This window comes from Salvelinus namaycush, unplaced genomic scaffold, assembly GCF_016432855.1.
Source record: "Salvelinus namaycush isolate Seneca unplaced genomic scaffold, SaNama_1.0 Scaffold826, whole genome shotgun sequence".
Classification (NCBI taxonomy): domain Eukaryota; kingdom Metazoa; phylum Chordata; class Actinopteri; order Salmoniformes; family Salmonidae; genus Salvelinus; species Salvelinus namaycush.
Window position 1 is genome coordinate 87,501 of NW_024061560.1, and position 17,529 is coordinate 105,029.

A 17,529-nucleotide genomic window follows, 5' to 3' on the forward strand; every position below is an offset into this window, starting at 1 on the left:
TTAACTTTCTCCTTCCCCTCCCTCCCTCTCTTCTTTCCTGTCTTCTTTTTTCTCTTTTGTTCTCTCTATTGCACCCACACACGCACGCAAACACGCACAGATTCATGAACGCAAGGACAGACTCTCACATATACTCACACACACACACGCATGACACACACACACACACACACACACTGCCCTGTCCTAGCCTCTGCTCTGCTGCCCGTAACAGAGTGGTTGACTTGATACCGCCATCGCCGTGTAGCAAGGCCAAACAATCAAACAGGCAAACCAAAAGCACATGGCTTGGTAATTCATGCCTTCCTAATAACGCATTAAGGAAATTGGGGATGGGGAGCTCGTTGGCCATGCATGACGTCATTTTCGGAGGAACCGTGTGTGTGTGTGTGTGTGTGTGTGTGTGTGTGTGTGTGTGTGTGTGTGTGTGTGTGTGTGTGTGTGTGTGTTTGTGGTGATTGGCAATGTCACCCCACACCCCCCCCTCCCCTCCAGAGACAGACAGATTGGGCTGAAATCAGCTTAGATAATTTTCCAGAAGAGAGACTCTCTCTCGCTCTTTCTCCCGTTCCCTTTCTCTCTGTATTTCCTCTGTGGTGTGTGTACCTGTATGTTTGTCAGTCCTAGAGTTAGTCTAGTCCTATAGTTAGTCTAGTCCTATAGTTAGTCTAGTCCTATAGTTGGCCTAGTTCTATAGATAGCCTAGTCCTATAGTTAGCCTAGTCATATAGTTAGCCTAGTCCTATAGTTAGTCTAGTCCTATAGTTAATCTAGTTCTAGAGTTAGTCTAGTCCTAGAGTTAGCCTAGTCCTAGAGTTAGTCTAGTCCTATAGTTGGCCTAGTCCTATAGTTGGCCTAGTCCTATAGATAGTCTAGTCCTAGAGTTAGTCTAGTCCTAGAGTTAGCCTAGTCCTATAGGTTTTTGTGTGAGAAGTTGTTTTGTCATTATTATGTGTTCAATATCTGTACCTCAGTAGTCGTTAGTTAGCCTAGTTGCAGTCAGTCAGTCAGTCAGTCAGTCAGTCAGTCAGTCAGTCAGTCAGTCAGTCAGTCAGTAGTGGGGTGAGGTGTGGTGCCTGTAGGTTTGCTCCTCTCTACTCTGCTGTGTTCTCTGCTCCCAGTCTTGTCGTGACAGGAATGGCATTAAGGGTTGTGAGGCGTGGTGACGGAGCAGTGACTGGCCCGGCCCCAGCCCCAACCATCCACCCCCCCAGGGCAGACACACCATCAGAGAGGGAGGGAGACAGGGAGACAGGGGGATGACTGACACCGCTCACCTCCACCCATCAGCCAATAGCCGTGTTATGTTAATGACAGTTAGGTCATTTTTCCCCCTCTTTTTTTTTCAGGGGGGGGGGGGGGGTGTTAAATGCATCAGTCAATGCAGCTGCAGCTGTTATTGTTATGTGTCAGAGTAGATGGTTTTGTATCTCGGATCATTTTATGATTCATCGAAGAAGACCATTGTAGATAACTACTTTTATAAAACAAAATGTTTGATATATTTCACTTTGCAAATTCATCCGCCAATATTTTGGTTGGAACTAAAAGATAAAAAAAGCCTTTATGAAGCTGTTAATTGAACAGTAACATAGTAACAGGAAGTGACAGCCACAGCATCAACTATCAAACGATCATAACACACTTTGAGTTCCTTACTTACTTCCCGTCTCTCACTTAGTCCTCTCAGACAGACAGACAAGCACCCTGATCTGCCCTTCCTTATCCCTTATCCCTCGCAGAAGAGAACACAATCCTCTGAAGTCACCTTTTAAAAAGATAGAGGGAGACAACGACAGGGAGGGGGGGGGGGTTAAAAGCACCCAGCAAATGTTTGAAGGTAGCATTGTTTTTTCCCTTCTCGCTCTCTCTTCTTTCAAGACAATGAAGTGGGTCTTTTAGGGGAGATTTACAGTAAGTTTAACATCAGCACCCCTTAATGTTGAAAGGCACATCTCAAACTGGAGCACAGCTGTCTCTTTTTTTCCTCCCCTCCCTTTCTATGTCTCTCTCTCTCTCTCTGTCTCTGTCCCTCTCTCTCTCTGTCTCTGTCCCTCTCTCTCTCTCTCTCTCTCTCTCTGTCTGTCTGTCTGTCTGTCTGTCTGTCTGTCTGTCTGTCTGTCTGTCTGTCTGTCTGTCTGTCTGTCTGTCTGTCTGTCTGTCTGTCTGTCTGTCTGTCTGTCTGTCTGTCTGTCTGTCTGTCTGTCTGTCTGTCTGTCTGTCTGTCTGTCTGTCTGTCTGTCTGTCTGTCTGTCTGTCTGTCTGTCTGTCTGTCTGTCTGTCTGTCTGTCTGTCTGTCTGTCTGTCTGTCTGTCTGTCTGCCTGCCTGCCTGCCTGCCTGCCTGCCTGCCTGCCTGCCTGCCTGCCTGCCTGCCTGCCTGCCTGCCTGCCTGCCTGCCTGCCTGCCTGCCTGTCTGTCTGTCTGTCTGTCTTGTGAAGACACCAGAGCCCGCGGGCTCTGAAATGTCTCCACACGTTGGAAATTGAATCAAACCGCATCAATCAGGACACGCTTTCTCTACCTCCTCTTCACTCCTTCTCTCTATCTCCCTCCCTATCTCTCTTTTGACAGCGTAATGTCTGTAAGCAATGTTTCAGGATGCATAAAGAGCCGTGCTAGAGGAGAGGAGTACGGCAGAATGAAGACATCAGTGTTTTGTTTTGAGGCAGGTCTAGATGGTCATTTAAATGTTCAACTACATGCAGTGGTTAGTATCTGACCTGGTGTTTTATCAAATACCATATTAAACATTTTTATTAAATGTTTATACCTCAAGAATAACCTTGATTAGCTTCCTTCAGTCAGTCACTTGTTTCCATTGGCTTAATTTTTTTATCACACATATCATTTATTTTAAAGAGAGATTTTGGGCCCTTTTGGGTCCAATTTGTCAGGTCATTTATGTCAGCACACCTGGTCTTCATTATTTGATTGAATAGCGCCCATAGATATGCTTCCTCGCTTTATAAATGGTATTATTCTCAGATAGTGTTCAGTAGCACATGAATCACATTATGAGGAGCTCAATTTAGCTGTGGGTTTACCCATGTGTCTCACACAGCGTGCACACACACACACACACACACACACACACACACACACACACACACACACACACACACACACACACACACACACACACACACACACACACACACACACACACACACACACACTCCAGTGTGATGTTATTATCCTCCTCTTCTGTGCCTGGCTGCTGTAAAATTAGTTTGCCCCAACTCCATTAAAGCCAGCGGCAGCCTCTCCCCTGGCGACCGGGCCCTATTTGCATGTGCTAGTGAGCCTCGGCCTCATCTCCTCCTCTCTGCCACTCTCCTTCTCTTCCTCCCATCAGAACGGTGGTAAACGGTCACATGACATCTCATGGAGAGCAAACCGTCGCCCGCTAAAGTGCTAGGGAGAGCTAGGGACGCTCTTGCTCTCTTCATCTCTCTCTGTCTCTCTCACTTTCTCTCTGTCTCTCTCTCCCCCTCTCTCTCTTCCGTCAGAGGCAGAGGGGGGATATTGCAAATGACACCAGCAAATCAGCCGTAAATAGGCGGTAATTTGATTGACATCTGGAAGGCTGTCACAAGGCGAGCAGTGGAGCGCGGGCCATCGCTTCCAGACAGCAGCGAGAAGCATTTACCCAGTTGCACAAAAAAGAGGCAGCTTTCAACTAAATCACTTTTTGTCCGGTGGGGCCTCTCCATCCCTCCTATATCTCTCCATCCCTCCATCTCTCCCTCCATCACTTCCTTCCTCCCTCCCCTCCTCCGCCAGATTCTAATTGCGTGTGTCCTTTCTCTCTTGTGTAATTTGCCCATTACCGCCACCAGCAGTGGCTCATCTAGAACCACGTTGTTCACTAAATATGCAACTCAAAGTTTAACCCTTTGCTTACTCGCCCTCCAGTTAAACATGGACTTACTTACAATATACATAACAAAGTATTTACATAACTGTGCATTGATTTGCTCTACATTGTGTGTCAATGAGAGGGGGAATGACTTGAGAGTGACACTGGTTCCGGTGGGAACATAACATTTCTCACAGCATAAGGTCCCCTACATGTGTATATTCTTGGTAGATGAGAATGGCCATGTGTATACAGGTGAACACGGCTTCATACGTTCCATATGACATCTGATTCCTGTGACAGAAGGAGAACAGACAAAACACCAACAGTGACAGCTTCATTCTAACTTTCTGTTGGTTTCTTGTCTTCCATGTTTTCCCATCGTCCCTGCCGGCCTCATCTGCGCTCTCCCTCCCCCGCCCCCCAAAGGTAAGAGTCCTTTTATTGTTTCCTTTTATTGTTTCCTCCCTACAGGTAGGTGATGGGTTCTACTGAGCCCACTACTGTTAGCATCTTAGCTAACCTAGACTAACAGTCGCTAACATGTACGTCATGTGTACTGTAAGCTTGCATGTCATAAACGCCCAGCTCAAGACATGATAAAAGCATGATTCATTTAGAATGTAAGTCTCTCTCTTTCACTCTTTCTTTCTCTTTCTTTCTCTTTCTTTTTCTCTTCCTTTCTTTCTTTCTGTCTTTCTTTCTTCCTCCCCCTTTTATTTATGTCTGTGATGTGGGATTGTGCCAACAGCAGGGCCCAGGGCTAGAGAGAGAAGCACCCAGGGCTAGAAAGAGAAGCACCCAGGGCTAGAGAGAGAAGCACCCAGGGCTAGAGAGAGAAGCACCCAGGGTTAGAGAGAGAAGCACCCAGGGCTAGAGAGAGAAGCACCCAGGGCTAGAGAGAGAAGCACCCAGGGCTAGAGAGAGAAGCACCCAGGGTTAGAGAGAGAAGAACCCAGGGCTAGAGAGAGAAGCACCCAGGGTTAGAGAGAGAAGCACCCAGGGCTAGAGAGAGAAGCACCCAGGGCTAGAGAGAGAAGCACCCAGGGTTAGAGAGAGAAGCACCCAGGGCTAGAGAGAGAAGCACCCAGGGCTAGAGAGAGAAGCACCCAGGGCTAGAGAGAGAAGCACCCAGGGCTAGAGAGAGAAGCACCCAGGGTTAGAGAGAGAAGCACCCAGGGCTAGAGAGAGAAGCACCCAGGGTTAGAGAGAGAAGCACCCAGGGTTAGAGAGAGAAGCACCCAGGGCTAGAGAGAGAAGCACCCAGGGTTAGAGAGAGAAGCACCCAGGGCTAGAGAGAGAAGCACCCAGGGCTAGAGAGAGAAGCACCCAGGGCTAGAGAGAGAAGCACCCAGGGCTAGAGAGAGAAGCACCCAGGGCTAGAGAGAGAAGCACCCAGGGCAATGAAATGCTAACGTCGTACCAAGTCACTTCAGAAACACAGACAATACACATGGAGAGGGTGTATCTGGGTCTGTGCATGTCCTTCATGTATGAGAACATCTTTCTGGTTGCTTTTCATATGAAGGGAATTGGAGGTAAGTGGAGCATGACAGTGCATGTCTCTATATCTACTGTATGTGCCATTTAGTCACAGGAACATTGTAGTACAGTACTTCTTCTGTCCAAAGGGATTTCTAACCGGCAGTGTTGGCGTGTATGAACATGGTTCTGTTTGTGTGACAAGTGGACAAGCCATCAGGCAGACAAACACACGCTCGCACACACACACACACACACACCCTCAGGTGGGCTCCTGCAATGACTGTTGAGGCCATCCATTAGTAGGGCTTACACACATGACACACGTGTGTTGGGAACGGAGGGGTCTATGTGTGTGTATGTACTGTACGTGGTGTGTGTGACTCTGCCCTCTGTCTGGGCCTATCAGAGAGACATATGTGCCCCAGAGGAGCATGGGAAGGGGAGCAGTTGGGGCTGGACTGCCCTGGGGCCAAACCTGCACTATAAATGGGGTAAACAACCCTACACACACACACACACACACGTACACACACGTACACACACGTACACACACAAGCACTCACATCAGTGCGTGCACACACACATACATACACACACCTGCACATAGTGAATAGGAGACATTATGAGCACAGCCTTGCTGGACACACACACACACTAACTAGCAGTAGAGCCAGTGGAGCAGTGCAGTAAGCCACTACGATGGCCAACGGGCATTTACCTGGAAGACAGCTTGTCCACAACACGTTAGAACAGAGAAATAAATCACTCATACAAACTGTCCACACGTACACACACACACACACACACACACACACACACACACACACACACACACACACACACCACCCACATTCTTCTTCTTTGTAAGGCAGAGTAGCGACAGGGGAGAAAAACACCCAGGTTAGTGTGTTGTGTTGTCCCTCTCCCTGTGTACTGATACACTGGGTCTATCCACACTGGTTTTGTCAACAGCTCTGAAAGGCTTGGCTGTGTGTGAGGATAGTGGCTGAATGGAGGAAGAGTCGAGAAGAGACATAGTGGCCTGCACAGTCCATTAGTTAGCTAGACAGACACACATACGCTCACACACACACCTACGGACGGACAGACGCGTGCAGGCAGCAGCAGCAGGCAAAAGAAGAAGCGGCAGTTGCCTAATGGGTTCTCAGTAATAATAACCATCTCCTCTGTCCTCATTCACTTGGACATGACATACTCTGCTGCTGGCAGGGCCACGTCACAGAGAAACAAGCTGGAACACTCTAACCAGCCAGAAACAGGCTGGGCTGGTCTTTAGAGGGGATGTCTGTCTGTCTGAGAGGAGATGTGACACCTGAAGTAAAGAGGCTGTGCTTTTCTCTCTCTCTTTCAATCTCCATCTCTGGGTGCTGATGTCTCCGTCTCTACCTCTCTCTCGTTGTCTATGTCTCTCTGGTTTGATGGGTAGCTGAGTAAATGGCTCTTATCATAGATAGCTACTTCCTCACTTTGATCCCTCCCATCACGTCATATTAGAGTGTCCTCTGTCCCCTTCCCTCCCATCATGTCACATTAGTGTCCTCTGTCCCTTTCCCTCCCATCACGTCACATTAGTGTCCTCTGTCCCCTTCCCTCCCATCACGTCACATTAGTGTCCTCTGTCCCCTTCCCTCCCATCATGTCACATTAGGGTGTCCTCTGTCCCCTTCCCTCCCATCATGTCACATTAGGGTGTCCTCTGTCCCCTTCCCTCCCATCACGTCACATTAGTGTGTCCTCTGTCCCTTTCCCTCCCATCATGTCACATTAGGGTGTCCTCTGTCCCCTTCCCTCCCATCACGTCACATTAGTGTCCTCTGTCCCCTTCCCTCCCATCACGTCACATTAGGATGTCCTCTGTCCCCTTCCCTCCCATCATGTCACATTAGGGTGTCCTCTGTCCCCTTCCCTCCCATCACGTCACATTAGGGTGTCCTCTGTCCCCTTCCCTCCCATCATGTCACATTAGGGTGTCCTCTGTCCCCTTCCCTCCCATCACGTCACATTAGGGTGTCCTCTGTCCCCTTCCCTCCCATCATGTCACATTAGGATGTCCTCTGTCCCTTTCCCTCCCATCACGTCACATTAGGGTGTCCTCTGTCCCCTTCCCTCCCATCATGTCACAGTAGGGTGTCCTCTGTCCCCTTCCCTCCCATCATGTCACATTAGTGTCCTCTGCCCCCTTCCCTCCCATCATGTCACATTAGAGTGTCCTCTGTCCCCTTCCCTCCCATCATGTCACATTAGGGTGTCCTCTGTCCCCTTCCCTCCCATCATGTCACATTAGGGTGTCCTCTGTCCCCTTCCCTCCCATCATGTCACATTATGGTGTCCTCTGTCCCCTTCCTTCCCATCATGTCACATTAGAGTGTCCTCTGTCCCCTTCCCTCCCATAATGTCACATTAGGGTGTCCTTTGTCCCTTTCCCTCCCATCATGTCACATTAGGGTGTCCTCTGTCCCCTTCCCTCCCATCATGTCACATTAGGGTGCCCTCTGTCCCTTTCCCTCCCATCACGTCACATTAGGCGAGGTCAGTACAGGTGCATCAAAGCTGGGACCGAGAGACTGAAAAACAGCTTCTATCTCAAGGCCATCAGACTGTTAAATAGCCACCACTAACATTTAGTGGCTGCTGCCAACATACTGACTCAACTCTAGCCACTTTAATAATGGAAAAATGTATGTAATAAATGTATCACTAGCCCCTTTAAACAATGCCACTTTATATAATGTTTACATACCCTACATTACTCACCTCATATGTATATACTGTACGCTATACCATCTACTGCATCTTGCCTATGCCGTTCGGCCATCGCTCATTCATATATTTTTATGTACATGTTCGTATTCATTCCTTTACACTTGTGTGTATAAGGTAGTTGTTGTGAATTTGTTAGATTACTTGTTAGATATTACTGCATGGTCGGAACTAGAAGCACAAGCATTTCGCTACACTCGCATTAACATCTGCTAACCATGTGTATGTGACAAATACAATTTGATTTGATTTGTCCTCTGTCCCCTTCCCTCCCATCATGTCACATTAGTGTCCTCTGTCCCCTTCCCTTCCCTCCCATCACGTCACATTAGTGTCCTCTGTCCCCTTCCCTCCCATCATTTCACATTAGGGTGTCCTCTGTCCCTTTCCCTCCCATCATGTCACATTAGTGTCCTCTGCCCCCTTCCCTCCCATCACGTCACATTAGAGTGTCCTCTGTCCCCTTCCCTCCCATCATGTCACATTAGAGTGTCCTCTGTCCCCTTCCCTCCCATCATGTCACATTAGGGTGTCCTCTGTCCCCTTCCCTCCCATCATGTCACATTAGTGTCCTCTGTCCCCTTCCCTCCCATCACGTCACATTAGAGTGTCCTCTGTACCTTTCCCTGCCATCATGTCACATTAGTGTCCTCTGTCCCCTTCCCTCCCATCATGTCACATTATTGTCCTTTGTCCCCTTCCCTCCCATCATGTCACATTAGGGTGTCCTCTGTCCCCTTCCCTCCCATCATGTCACATTAGTGTCCTCTGTCCCTTTCCCTCCCATCATGTCACATTATGGTGTCCTCTGTCCCCTTCCCTCCCATCATGTCACATTAGAGTGTCCTCATGGCTGCAGGCTTTCAGAGACCCTTGTAGAGAAAGAGGACCCATAAGGGCGTGTGTGTGTGTGTGTGTGTGTGTGTGTGTGTGTGTGTGTGTGTGTGTGTGTGTGTGTGTGTGTGTGTGTGTGTGTGTGTGTGTGTGTGTGTGTGTGTGTGTGTGTGTGTGTGTGTGTGTGTGTGTGTGTCAGTAGGATGACTAGAGAGTGAATCTCCCAGGTCCTCCATCTCAGCCCTGGTTAATGGAAACCATTATCACACACAGGAGCTCAGGCTGTACAATCTCTCTCTCTCAGAGTAAGGCACTCTGTCAGACACAAACAGACACACACATAAATCAAATCAAATTTTATTTGTCACATACACATGGTTAGCAGATGTTAATGCGAGTGTAGCGAAATGCTTGTGCTTCTAGTTCCGACAATGCAGTAATAACCAACAAGTAATCTAACCTAACAATTCTACAACTACTACCTTATACACACAAGTGTAAAGGGATAAAGAATATGTACATAAAGATATATGAATGAGTGATGGTACAGAACGGCATAGGCAAGATGCAGTAGATGGTATAGAGTACAGTATATACATATGAGATGAGTAATGTAGGGTATGTAAACATAAAGTGGCATAGTTTAAAGTGGCTAGTGATATATGTATTACATAGAGATGGCAAGATGCAGTAGATGATAGAGTACAGTATATACATATACATATGAGATGAGTAATGTAGGGTATGTAAACATTATATTAAGTGGCATTGTTTAAAGTGGCTAGTGGTACATTTTTACATAATTTCCATCAATTCCCATTATTAAAGTGGCTGGAGTTGAGTCAGTATGTTGGCAGCGGCCGCTAAAGGTTAGTGGTGGCTGTTTAACAGTCTGATGGCCTTGAGATAGAAGCTGTTTTTCAGTCTCTCGGTCCCTGCTTTGATGCACCTGTACTGACCTCGCCTTCTGGATGATAGCGGGGTGAACAGGCAGTGGCTTGGGTGGTTGTTGTCCTTGATGATCTTTATGGCCTTCCTGTGACATCGGGTGGTGTAGGTGTCCTGGAGGGCAGGTAGTTTGCCCCCGGTGATGCGTTGTGCAGACCTCACTACTCTCTGGAGAGCCTTACGGTTGTGGGCGGAGCAGTTGCCGTACCAGGCGGTGATACAGCCCGACAGGATGCTCTCGATTGTGCATCTGTAGAAGTTTGTGAGTGCTTTTGGTGACAAGCCGAATTTCTTCAGCCTCCTGAGGTTGAAGAGGCGCTGCTGCGCCTTCTTCACAACGCTGTCTGTGTGGGTGGACCAATTCAGTTTGTCCGTGATGTGTACACCGAGGAACTTAAAACTTTCCACCTTCTCCACTACTGACCCGTCGATGTGGATAGGGGGGTGCTCCCTCTGCTGTTTCCTGAAGTCCACAATCATCTCCTTTGTTTTGTTGACGTTGAGTGTGAGGTTATTTTCCTGACACCACACTCCGAGGGCCCTCACCTCCTCCCTGTAGGCCGTCTCGTCGTTGTTGGTAATCAAGCCTACCACTGTAGTGTCATCCGCAAACTTGATGATTGAGTTGGAGGCGTGCATGGCCACGCAGTCGTGGGTGAACAGGGAGTACAGGAGAGGGCTCAGAACGCACCCTTGTGGGGCCCCAGTGTTGAGGATCAGCGGGGTGGAGATGTTGTTACCTACCCTCACCACCTGGGGGCGGCCCGTCAGGAAGTCCAGGACCCAGTTGCACAGGGCGGGGTCGAGACCCAGGGTCTCGAGCTTGATGACGAGTTTGGAGGGTACTATGGTGTTAAATGCTGAGCTGTAGTCGATGAACAGCATTCTCACATAGGTATTCCTCTTGTCCAGATGGGTTAGGGCAGTGTGCAGTGTGGTTGCGATTGCGTCGTCTGTGGACATATTGGGTCGGTAAGCAAATTGGAGTGGGTCTAGGGTGTCCGGTAGGGTGGAGGTGATATGGTCCTTGACTAGTCTCTCAAAGCACTTCATGATGACGGAAGTGAGTGCTACGGGGCGGTAGTCGTTTAGCTCAGTTACCTTAGCTTTCTTGGGAACAGGAACAATGGTTGCCCTCTTGAAGCATGTGGGAACAGCAGACTGGGATAAGGATTGATTGAATATGTCCGTAAACACACCAGCCAGCTGGTCTGCGCATGCTCTGAGGACGCGGCTGGGAATGCCGTCTGGGCCTGCAGCCTTGCGAGGGTTAACACGTTTAAATGTTTTACTCACCTCGGCTGCAGTGAAGGAGAGCCCGCAGGTTTTGGTAGCGGGCCGAGTCAGTGGCACTGTATTGTCCTCAAAGCGAGCAAAAAAGTTATTAAGCCTGTCTGGGAGCAAGACATCCTGGTCCGCGACGGGGCTGGTTTTCTTTTTGTAATCCGTGATTGACTGTAGACCCTGCCACATACCTCTTGTGTCTGAGCTGTTGAATTGCGACTCAATTTTGTCTCTGTACTGGGACTTAGCTAGTTTGATTGCCTTGCGGAGAGAATAGCTACACTGTTTGTATTCGGTCATGTTTCCGGTCACCTTGCCCTGGTTAAAAGCAGTGGTTTGCGCTTTCAGTTTCAATCGAATGCTGCCGTCAATCCACGGTTTCTGGTTTGGGAATGTTTTAATCGTTGCTCTGGGTACGACATCGTCAATGCACTTTCTAATGAACTCGCTCACCGAATCAGCATATTCGTCAATGTTGTTGTTGGACGCAATGCGGAACATATTCCAATCCGCGTGATCGAAGCAGTCTTGAAGCGTGGAATCAGATTGGTCGGACCAGCGTTGAACAGACCTGAGCGAGGGAGCTTGTTGTTTTAGTTTCTGTTTGTAGGCTGGAAGCAACAAAATGGAGTCGTGGTCAGCTTTTCCGAAAGGAGGGCGGGAGAGGGCCTTATATGCGTCGCAGAAGTTTGGGTAGCAGTGATCGAAGATATTATCAGCCCTGGTAGCACAATCGATATGCTGATAGAATTTAGGGAGTTTTGTTTTCAGATTGGCCTTGTTAAAATCCCCAGCTACGATGAATGCAGCCTCAGGGTGTGTGGTTTCCAGTTTACAAAGAGTCAGATAAAGTTCGTTCAGGGCCATCGTTGTGTCTGCTTGGGGGGGAATATATACGGCTGTGATTATAATCGAAGAGAATTCCCTTGGTAGATAATGCGGTCGACATTTGATTGTGAGGAGTTCTAGATCAGGTGAACAGAATGACTTGAGTTCCTGTATGTTGTTATGATCACACCACGTCTCGTTAATCATAAGGCATACCCCCCCGCATTCACACATACACACAGTCTCCTCTACCTTTCCCAGGTCTCCCCAATTCCCCAGTCTCCTCTCTACCCAGGCTGTGGCTCTGACTGCAGGGTAGTCTCCTCTCTACCAAGGCTGTGGCTCTGACTGCAGGGCAGTCTCCTCTCTACCCAGGCTGTGGCTCTGACTGCAGGGTAGTCTCCTCTCTACCCAGGCTGTGGCTCTGACTGCAGGGTAGTCTCCTCTCTACCCAGGCTGTGGCTCTGACTACAGGGGAGGGTCATTGATTTAGCGTGTAGCTACAATGCCAGGGTAATTCACAGCACTACAGAACACAGGGGCCATTTTGAAGAGATGAGTCATTAGCCGTAGCCTAGCGTGTGTGTGTGTGTTTGTGTGTTTGTGTGGTGTCTACTGTTTTCCTGACTTTTTTCTCATTTTTTTCAACCCAACAACCAGACTTGGAAATGCTTTCAGATCAAGCGCAAAATGTGGCCCCCGCAAAACATTTATTTCCCCTACCCACTTTAGTTATTTTGTCAACGCAGCGACACAGATTTCTCCGCTACATTTGCAGAGAGACGCGAGCATTAAAGATTTAGCGGTACGCGCTGTACACCTAAAGAGCATTCAAGCACGGCGACTGCTTGTCACACTTGCTTACTCCAAAGAGGACAATTTTGTTGTTTTGGCCGTTAGTTTCGTGCAATCTGGCTCTTTAGAGCGAATGTAAAAAACTTTGATTTTCTGGCATAAGGAAACAAGATATTCTCACATGACTGTTGACTAGGAAAAGAGGCATATCAGGATACAGACACAAATCAAGATGGTTTGTTGTGTGTGTGTGTGTGTGTGTGTGTGTGTGTGTGTGTGTGTGTGTGTGTGTGTGTGTGTGTGTGTGTGTGTGTGTAGGCCTATATATGGACACATGCAGCTGTCTATTTGTTAGAACCATTTCAATCAGAGACGACCCATCAGAAAGCCAAAGACCACATGGTAAACACACACAGCCGTAGTTCCCTTTCTAAACTGTTTACACTGCTAGCTCTATTCCCCTGTAGACAAAATCTAATGCGTCACTGTTAACTCAGCTAATCTCACTGTTTACATGCAGGCTCTGCTGGCAACTCTCTACATGTCCTCACTGTTGGCGAAGAAGGGGGTGTGTCATACAGGGTAACCCAGGGGGATGTGTGTGTGTGTGTGTTACAAATATATATTGTCATAGCGAAGCTGTGGTCGGCCGCCCAGGCAGAGAGTGATTGTGTTTACAAGTGTGTGTGTGTGTGTGTGTGTGTGTGTGTGTGTGTGTGTGTGTGTGTGTGTGTGTGTGTGTGTGTGTGTGTGTGTGTGTTGAGTAACTGAGTGTGTGACCGCCACACTCATTCACACTCCCAGTGAGGCCGCAACACCCGGGGATGGGTGCCCCCCCCTAACCACAATATGTTTGGTTTCTCTCTTGCTCACATTCTATCTGTCCACTTCTCTATCTCTCCCTCTAACTCTCTCACTCTGCCTCTCTCTCACTCTTACTCTCTCATTCCCCCTCTCTCCCTCTCTCTGCCCCTTTCCCTCTCTCTCTATGTATATCTCTCTCTCTCCTCTTGGCAGTTTAGCTTAGCTTATTTTCTTGTCGTCTTCTCAGTGATTGATGCCGACCGGGCCAGCGCCTCCCAGAATGACTGTACATGTAAACACACATATCCTTCCTCCTAGCTCCATTCACGTGCATGTTTTGAAGCTTCTTTTCTCTGGTGGTTATTGTGAGAAAGGGTGTTCAGAGTAGGTTTGTTTTGTTTATCTGCCCAACCCATGCTGTATATTTGGGAACGCAAAGAGTTCAATATGCAATTACTATAGTAGTAGTAGTAGAAGTAGAGTGTTGTACACGTAAAATTATTTTTATAAGACTGCTAGGGAACGATTACTTTAAATGATTAACTGAAAATCTATTCTTTTCATCTTTCAAGGTGAATCATGTAATTATGACTTGTGTTATTTAATATGGTTCTGACCAACACATTCTATCAATTCTTCGATTCGGTTATTATTGCTCAAGCTATCGCAAACCGATTTCATTAAATACCTTTGATTTCATAAAATGTAATCGACAATACTTTTGCCAACGGATCGCGCCCAGCGAAAAGCACCGCTATAAAACACACCAGAAAAAAGCGGACATTCGATGCCCGCTGCATTTCTCTATAGTCCAGGAAAGGAAAACTATTGTCCATAAAACCAGTGTGGTCCTGCTACAGTATGTGCTCTCTGTGGGCGGTCCTTAGCACACAGGTTTTCCACTTATTAAAACACAACCAGGCACCTCAGTCAAAGGTTCACAGGGAAATAGGCCCCATTTAATGTAACGCCGGTGTGCTCACGGAATGTTTGATAGGTGATTTGTGTTGGCTAAATAACACTGCAGTTGTTCACCGTGCTCCCATGCATTCAGGAGAGAGTCATTCCTGTTGAAGGAGGACTTTATTGCTGAATCTCTCTCTTTCTCTCTCCTCTCTCTCTCACTCGCTTACACACACACACACACACACACATACACACACACACACACACACACACACACACTCCTGATGTGTCCCCTCCTTTGGTCAGGGCATCCCCTGGGAGAGAAGCATCAGACATTGGCCTCTCTCTTTGATCAGATCCTCTAAGATAGACTGAGTCAGCAGAGAGGTGGAGAGGAGGAAGGGAGTGAGCGAGAGAGGGGGGAAAATGGAGAGGGAGGGGGGGAGGAGGAAGAGAGCGAGCGAGAGAGGGGGGAAATGGGGAGGGAGGGAGGGAGAGGGGGGGATGGAGAGGGAGGGGGGGAGGAAGGGAGGGAGCGAGAGAGGGGGGAAAATAGAAGGGAGGGGGGAGAGGGGGGGATGGAGAGGGAGGGAGGGAAGGAGGAAGGGAGGGAGTGAGAGAGGGGGGGAAATGGAGAGGGAAGGGGGGAAGGAGGAAGGGGGGATGGAGAGGGAGGGGGGGAGGGAGCAAGAGAGGGGGGAAATGGGAAGGGAGGGGGGGATGGAGAGGGAGGGAGGGAGGGAAGGAGGAAGGGAGGGAGCGAGAGAGGGGGGGAAATGGAGAGGGAAGGGGGGAAGGAGGAAGGGAGGGAGCGAGAGGGGGAAGAAGAAAGACGGGCAGGGAGAGAGAGAGAGATGGAGGGCTGGAGAGAGGGAAGGAGGGAAGGAAAGAATGAGAGAGGGGGAGGGAGGAAGGGAGAGGGAAAGAGAGAAAGTAAAGAGTAAAAGTAAAGAGACAATCATTTGAGAGAAAGTGAGTAAATGTCAACAACGGGGCCTGTTGGTCCCCACTGCTCTTGGTAGGTGTGTGTGTCAGTTGTGTGTTGGGGGCTGTATGTGTGTGAGATGTGAACTGATAGAAGAGACACCTCTCCAGTCTCAGTGGTCCCAGCATCATTAGCCCTGTAGGCAGCCCTATGCCTTGTCTGGAACAGATCCACAGTACAGGGACTCCTAGAGAGACAGCAGTCAGAAACAGTCCTCCACTCGATACATGGTGTTCCTGTTGGAATAGAAGACAGGGACAGGTGTGTGTGGACTAGTGGTGAAGGTCAAAGCTGACGTGGTGGAAAGGATGTTTTTGGTCTCCCCTGAAGATTGGCAGTGGTCAGAAGTGGGCAACGAAGTATTTCACTCTCTCTCTCTCATCTCTTACATACACAAGCATGCATACTTATCTCTTGCGCGCACACACACACACTTGCATGCATATACACATACACACTCCGTAGCATACACTAGACCTCTCTGGTGAACCCCACGTGAAGTTTGATTTGTGAGCCCAGCCGATTCAGTCACACAGGCCCACAGTCATCTAAAATAACTGCTCAGGTGGGAACGAAGTATGTGAGTACTGTGTGTGTGTGTGTGTGTGTGTGTGTGTGTGTGTGTGTGTGTGTGTGTGTGTGTGTGTGTGTGTGTGTGAAGGAAACCCGCCAGTGACTTCATCCCTTGTAGTGGTTGTGAACTCCTCTCTGCACCTGTTCAGCTTACTGTGCTTGCCCTCTCAAGTGGTCCCAGTCACGTTAACGCTTTGAACCCCTCTCAGCGCCCATAAAACACACACACCCTGCCCACAGAGTCACATTAATATACCCTTTATATATTCTTAGTCACTTCATCTCCCCTACAACCCAATTTAATGCAGCTGGCTCCAAAGCGCCCCAGTAAAAGGCTATACAAGGCTATATGATGGTGACAGGAGTTTTGCACCTGGTAAAATGACAGTTCCTCTGTTATAAATGGCAGAGTTGATCTCCTGTTAAATGAATGAGAGTCGCATTTACTTCTCAGACTTTCTCTCTCTCACACACACCTCCCACCCATCTACCGGTTGCCTCTTTTCTCAAAGAGAGAGAGAGAGACTTCTCATGCTTTGTTGATTTCAAAAAAGCTTTTGACTCAATTTGGCATGAAGGTCTGCTATACAAATTGATGGAAAGTGTTGGGGGAAAAAACATACGACATTATAAAATCCATGTACACAAACAACAAGTGTGCGTTTAAAATTGGAAAAAAACACACATTTCTTTCCACAGGGGCGTGAGGTGAGACAGGGATGCAGCTTAAGCCCCACCCTCTTCAACATATATATCAAAGAATTGGCGAAGGCACTGGAACAGTCTGCAGCACCCGGCCTCATCCTACTAGAATCTGAAGTCAAATGTCTACAGCAGCACCTAGATCTTCTGCACAGATTCTGTCAGACCTGGGCCCTGAAATAACATTTCAGTAAGACAAAAATAATGGTGTTCCAAAAAAGGTCCAGTTGCCAGGACCACAAATACAAATGCCATCTACACACCGTTAAACATCAGCGCCACAGGTAACCTCCACAAAGCTGTGAATGATCTGAGAGACAAGGCAAGAAGGGCCTTCTCTGCCATCAAAAGGAACATCAAATTTGACATACCAATTAGGATCTGGCAAAAGGATACTTGAATCAGTTATAGAACCCATTGCCCTTTATGGTTGTTAGGTCTGGTGTCCACTCACCAACCAAGAATTCACAAAATGGGACAAACACCAAATTGAGACTCTGCGTGCAGAATTCTGCAAAAATATCCTACGTGTACAACGTAAAACACCAAATAATGCATGACGAGCCGACACACGCTAATTATCAAAATCCAGAAAGAGACTTTAAATTCTACAACCACCTAAAAGGAAGCGATTCCCAAACCTTCCATAACAAAGCCATCACCTACAGAGAGATGAACCTGGAGAAGAGTCCCCTAAGCAAGCTGGTCCTGGGGCTCTGTTCACAAACACAAACAGACCACACA